The 6,180-nt window shown below is 38.9% G+C and overlaps 1 long non-coding RNA gene across 1 annotated transcript; it reads right to left on the reverse strand.

Moving 5' to 3' along the window:
* Positions 1-2,997: 2,997 nt before the first annotated feature.
* Positions 2,998-5,616, reverse strand: LOC139475140 (uncharacterized). Its single transcript, XR_011654014.1, has 4 exons — positions 5,561-5,616; positions 4,393-4,555; positions 3,672-3,779; positions 2,998-3,047 (listed from the first exon to the last, which is right to left on the reverse strand). It is a non-coding gene; the product is annotated as an uncharacterized lncRNA (long non-coding RNA).
* Between the last annotated feature and the right edge of the window lie 564 nt (positions 5,617-6,180).

Raw genomic sequence — 6,180 nt, forward strand, 5'->3', positions numbered from 1 at the left:
CAATCAGCGGTGGTACCCGTTTGCTGTAGACGCGTCTGTAAATCATAAACAGTCCGCCGACTACAACCCATCGTCCTTGCGACTTCAGCTACGGACGTTCCCGTCTGCAACATGCCGATGGCACGTTCACGTTGCACATTTGAAAGGCGTGGCATGACAAATGGCCGTAAAGACTTTTGTTTTCTTGGTTTTTTTTTGTTTTTTAAATGACTGCTAACAAGTATGGCTGAAAACATGTGCGGTATTATGGCCACATGACCAGTTGCACGTGAAAAACCACTTTTGCTACTATAGTGCTGTGCACATGATTTTGATCGATTCACCTGCACAAAAACGGGTGTTATCTGAAGACAATATGTGGCCATTACTGTTTAAATACACAATAAGGGCCCAAAATGATAACTGGTCAAAATGTTAAAATTTAAGGATTGTGAAGTTTTTAATTTGATTCAGTATATATACTGATGCTGCTGCTACTACTACTACTACTACTACTACTACTACTACTACTACTACTACTACTACTATTACTACTATAACTACTATTACTAGTACTACATGGCTACCCAAAGCAAATCTGTGTGTGTCTACATGTATGCAATTCCACGAGTGTTATATAAAAAACGATATTATTGATCAATAATCCATCCATGCAGTAATGAGCCTGTTTTTAAAGGCTGGTGATAGCAGGAACCCGAGGGTGGACACTGTCCATTTGGTTATTACCTGAAAATTGCACATGTCATCAGGAGATACAAAACAAACATTCACTTCAGGTTCTATTTTTTCAATTTCTACAATGATATTTATATTTTAAACAAGATATCAATATAACCTCGAAATGAATGTAGGGAACCAACGTTTATCATTTATATTTTTCAAGACTAAATCGTCACAGAATTCCATTGGTCCATTCATGTGATTTTCACCACATTTTGTTGTTCACGCCCGGTGAAATCTGTTTCGGCGGATAACCGAGACTGGTTGCTCTCTGGTGTTGACGTTTTTATTTGCTAAAGTACAAGTATGGTGACTGCAAAGAAGTTTAACTAACAATGGAAATAATAAATGATTGGGGAACAGGCACAGTAGCCTCTTACAGGCATAGTCGTCTCTTACAGGCATAGTCGCCTCTTACAGGCATAGTCGCCTCTTACAGACACAGTCGTCTCTTACAGACATAGTCGCCTCTTACAGGCTTACCGACATAGTCGTCTCTTACAGGCATATTCGTCACTGACGGGCATAGTCGTCCCTCACGGGTTTGGCCTTGGGAGGTTTGGGGAACTGAAGGCCAATTCTAACCATATTTTTTAATGAAAGGGTCAAGTTTCATCTCCATTTGAGTCTCGCTGCTGTCCTCGGATAATGGCCTGCTCGATTGCACACATCCATGTGTGTGTGAATGTGTGTGTGTAATTGTGTGTGCGTCTGCGTATGTGTGCGTATGTATGAGTATCTGTGTGCATGTGTGTGCTATGTATGTGAGATGTGTGTAAGTGTATGTATATGCATGGGTGTGCGTATGTACATGTATATGCATGTGTATGCGTATGTACATGTATATGCATGTGTATGCGTATGTACATGTATATGCATGTGTATGTCTGTATGTGTATGCGACTGTATGTGTGTGTACGTGTGTTTATGTGTTGTATTGTTACGTGTGTGTAGGTTTATGTGCGTGTGTATGTGTGTATATGTGTCTGTCTGTCTGTCTGTATGTATGTTCAATATACAAATGAACAGTTTTATACATTTATGTATGTGTGTACGCGTTTAAGTGTTGTATTGCTATGTGCGTGCATTTATGTATGTATGTATGTATGTATGTATGTGTTCAATACACAAATGAACAGTTTATAAATTTAATCTGGCTGTCCACACGAGGATAGTTGGACATACAAGTGTGGAGAAGACATGATGTAATATATCCGTAACAAAAAAGCTCACACATTATCACATAAACATATTGGGTGACAAACTGAATCATACGGAAGCTTTTTGGGGCCATTTCTTTTTTAATTGTTTTTCGTTACTATCTTGGAATTTCAAGATACTAAGTTTAAATTTCAAGATAGTATCTTGAAATTTCAACTTATTATCTTGAAATTTCAAGATAGTATCGAATTTTCTTTAAAAAAACCCACATGGCCCTAAAAGGCTTCCGTAGAATTAGACCTATTAAATTGTTGTTTCAATCAATGGAGATGTGCCTGCACATTCAATGTGTACACGTGTGTTGTGTTGTCGTGTCATACGCAGAGACTATACCATGATTTCCATGTGATACACAGATGTTTTGATACGAGCCCCAAATGTGTGAATGTCTAATGCGTAAATGTCAACATTGTAGGGTTGGTTGGATAGTTCAGTTCTAATGCGTCCGCTACTGACAGTTCATCTCCATAATGATATACACGAATCTGCAGGACACACCAGTACTTGGAATTGCGCATTATATTAATGCGGAATGTTGCACATAATGCCTGCTGCTTCCTTTCAATCGGTTTATTGATGTATAAAATATATGTCTGTTAGGCACATGCGCCTGGACAGCAGGTAACGTCATAGGGGAAGCAGGCGACAGGAAGCGAGGTGATTATTTTACGTGCGCTTCTTAAAGATGCATACGCCGAAATTCTCTTTGAACAGTTAAGTCCCTTAGACCAGTCGTCACCACTCGCCCCTTTCCGTAACCTGCAAGAAGACTCGTCCCCCTATCGATGGATGTTATGTGTGAAAATACGACAAACCAATCAGAATGCGCGTATGATTTCAAGTTCTTCGTCAAAGAATCCCTCAGAAATAAGTTTTGATTTTACGTATGTCTTGCATCTAAAAATATACCCAAGACACAGTTAAATGTGTGTAAAACATCGGGGTGCGTGTCCCATAATAACTACACAAGCATTTATCTTAGTCTTTTTTTTAACACGACAAAAAATAATAATAATAAAAAACAAACAAACACGAACGATGAAGACATTTTATGGAGTCTTGATCTGATCTGTATCATAGTTCTCACGCCTTCCTCACCGCAGTACCTGCAAAATATAAAACATCGCCATATTTAAGTAACTGACTAAAATTATTCAACATTTCAGAAAAGGTAATAAATATTAGGTTACCAAAATTATGTTAAAATACCTTCTATGCATCAGATTTCAGCATTAACTTTCACATTCACAAAATACGCTGATATTCATTTCATTGTATCAAAAGATATACGCTTATATTCCTATCGTCTTGTGTGGATGGTCCATATTATGTTTGTTTGTTTGTTTGTTGTTTAAGGCCGCACTCAGCAATATTCCAGCTATATGACGGCGGTCTGTTAATAATCGAGTCTGGACCAGACAATCCAGTGATTGACATCATGAGCATCGAACCACACAATTGGGATACGATGACATGCATCAACCAAGTCAGCGAGCCTTAGAACCCGATCCCTTTAGTCGCATTTTACGACAAGCATAGTCGCCTTCTACGGCAAGCATGGGTTGCTGAAGACCTATTCTTCCCCGGATCTTCACGGGTCTCCATATTATGTAAAGTACACACGGACGTATTACACTTCAGAACACCAAGTGTGACTATTTTATCAATGGATGTCAAATACAAGCAGTGTTACTTGACTTGTGCGGTTATGGAAGTACAGAAATCCTTACCGTCATCAGCTTATGTCACCAACATTTGTGCATCTCTCGCATTGAATGACACCTCGTCCTGTGATTGGTCAGTATTCCGTTCCTTGTAAATGTCTTCACCCTCAAGATCTGAAACGCATCATGTTCAGATAAATTTAACCTTGAACCCGTTTATGCATAAATAGGTCTAAATAGTGTATGTAGAAATTAAAAAAGAATAAAGCAAAATCCAGTTTGAAGGGGTGCCGAAGACACCAGCCTGGTTCGCTGGGTATGCTGCGCTGACGCTACACTCAGCATACCAGGGACCCAGGCTGCGAAGACACGGGTTCTATTCTTTACATGGTGAACCTCCATAGTAATATGGATGGAATATTCCAAAAGCGTAATTTGTTGTGTAGTATGTGATAGCTATGTCCCGAATTGGTACAGTTATAATATAACGGTATAACAGATGATGTCGATACAGATGTTTTGAGATTATTATTTCCTGTATTGTCCTATAATTAACCTCATTGCTATTACACGTGAAATAAACAGGAAATATCAGCTGATATACGGTATGTATCAGCCTGTGTGCATTTTATAAAATAACCTAATTTCATACTGACGGGATGGGTAGGGATGGGGTCGTGCGTACGGTACTATCTGTTCTCTATTAGCCAATAAACGGGGCCTGTGATATTGTCCCCAGCAAAGATATGATTGGTTGTAAAACTTGAAGACAATATAAGGTACTCACCTCTTCCGTGTAACTTTGTTGTACTGGTTAACCATCTCGCGTTCCTCCTCCATCTCTTAGACCGAAACAACCAACGTCTCTTACGCCAAAGGCCGTCAGTCTGTTGCATTTCTAAACACACGAGGACAAGCAGGAACAGCAACAGCAGTTTCATCACGCTTAGCTGTGGAAAAACGTGAAAACTGAAAGGTGGTGTGTGTGTGTGTGTGTGTGTGTGTGTGTGTGTGTGCGCGCGTGTGTGCGTGCGTGCGTGTTTTTTTGGTGTGTGTGTGCGTGCGTGCGTGCGTGTGTTTTGTGTGTGTGTGTGTTTTGTGTGTGTGTGTGTGTTTTGTGTGTGTGTGTGTGTGTGTGTGTGTGTTTTGTGTGTGTGTGTGTGTTTTGTGTGTGTGTGTGTTTTGTGTGTGTGTGTGTGTGTGTGTGTGTGTGTGTGTGTGTGTGTGTGTGTGTGTGTGTGTGTCCAGTTCATGTAAAATAAAAACCTCAACGCCAGACAACAACTTGTATCGGTTGTCAGTCGAAACAGATTCCATTGGCATAAAAGACAAAAGAGCTGTGAAATTAATATGAATGGATCAGTGAAAATAAGTGATTTGCGAAATGGGTAATCATGTCCTGCCCTACCGGTAGCGTCCGTCGCTCACACAAATCACAAGCCAATCTCGGAAATATCCAGTTTTCAGATAAAGGAAATAAATAGGAAACAAATACTATTACTTAAAAAAATATGACATGACATTGCATTGAATGTTTATACTACAAAATCTTTTGTCCAACAAAATTTAAAATAACAAACATCGAAAAATCTGATAAAATATGTGTACAATGAAATGCATACAGACACTTCTAGGCGATAACTGTAAAAATGTTTATAAACTATCTTTCAGTTGAAAATGGTTCCTGCGGGTGTAGGTAATGCTTGATGAATGTAAATAATTCAACCGAAAATATTTCGGTTTGTATGACAATTTTTTTATCAATACTGAAACATGTCACCAAATGATTCAGTTATATGTTTTTACACATGCACGCACACATATACACACACGCACACACGCACACAAACGCACACACACGCACGCACGCACGCATGTGGAACCGTGCATGGTATGCATAATGACTCACTCTAAGCCAAAATCAAGTCAAAACAATCAACAACACATATACTCACAATACGTCTCTTCAGAAAGAGCCGGTTTTGGAATAAGTGTGTCAATATAGCTTTAGAAACTACTAATGAATTAGATCACTACACAAGTAGTTATATACAGACATCAGTAACAGCTTAGATCATCACCGTCATATGCAAAGACAACCTTTGACCTTACGTCAGTTCAACGTGTTGCTATCAATTAGTGACAACATATGCCCTGTTTGACAAGTGATAATCTCAGGACCTAATGGCTTTGCTGTAACCACCAAACGGAATAGAGCAGTTTTAAATGGTCTGTTGATTATTAATGTTGCTTATATTAAAAAATTAGCAATAATATCAATGTACTGATAAGTATATCATAATATTATGTCATTTATTTCAAACTTACATAAAAAACATTGAAATATCCCAAGGTAGTGTTGCAATATCACTGAGTCGTTTTGATCTAGACTGAACCTATCACTCAAACACAATCCTGCTTTTATCTTGAGTGAGTGAGAAAATACGAGTGGGTTGGTGAGTGAGTGAGTGAGTGAGTGATGGTAATGACACGTTGAAATTATTTCAGATACATCACAGCAAGTCACAGCATATCACGGCATGTCACAGCATGTCACAGCATGTCACAGCAGTAT

The sequence above is a fragment of the Haliotis cracherodii genome, unplaced genomic scaffold, assembly GCF_022045235.1.
Source record: "Haliotis cracherodii isolate W230 unplaced genomic scaffold, xgHalCrac1.p SCAF_3, whole genome shotgun sequence".
In the NCBI taxonomy this organism is placed as follows: domain Eukaryota; kingdom Metazoa; phylum Mollusca; class Gastropoda; order Lepetellida; family Haliotidae; genus Haliotis; species Haliotis cracherodii.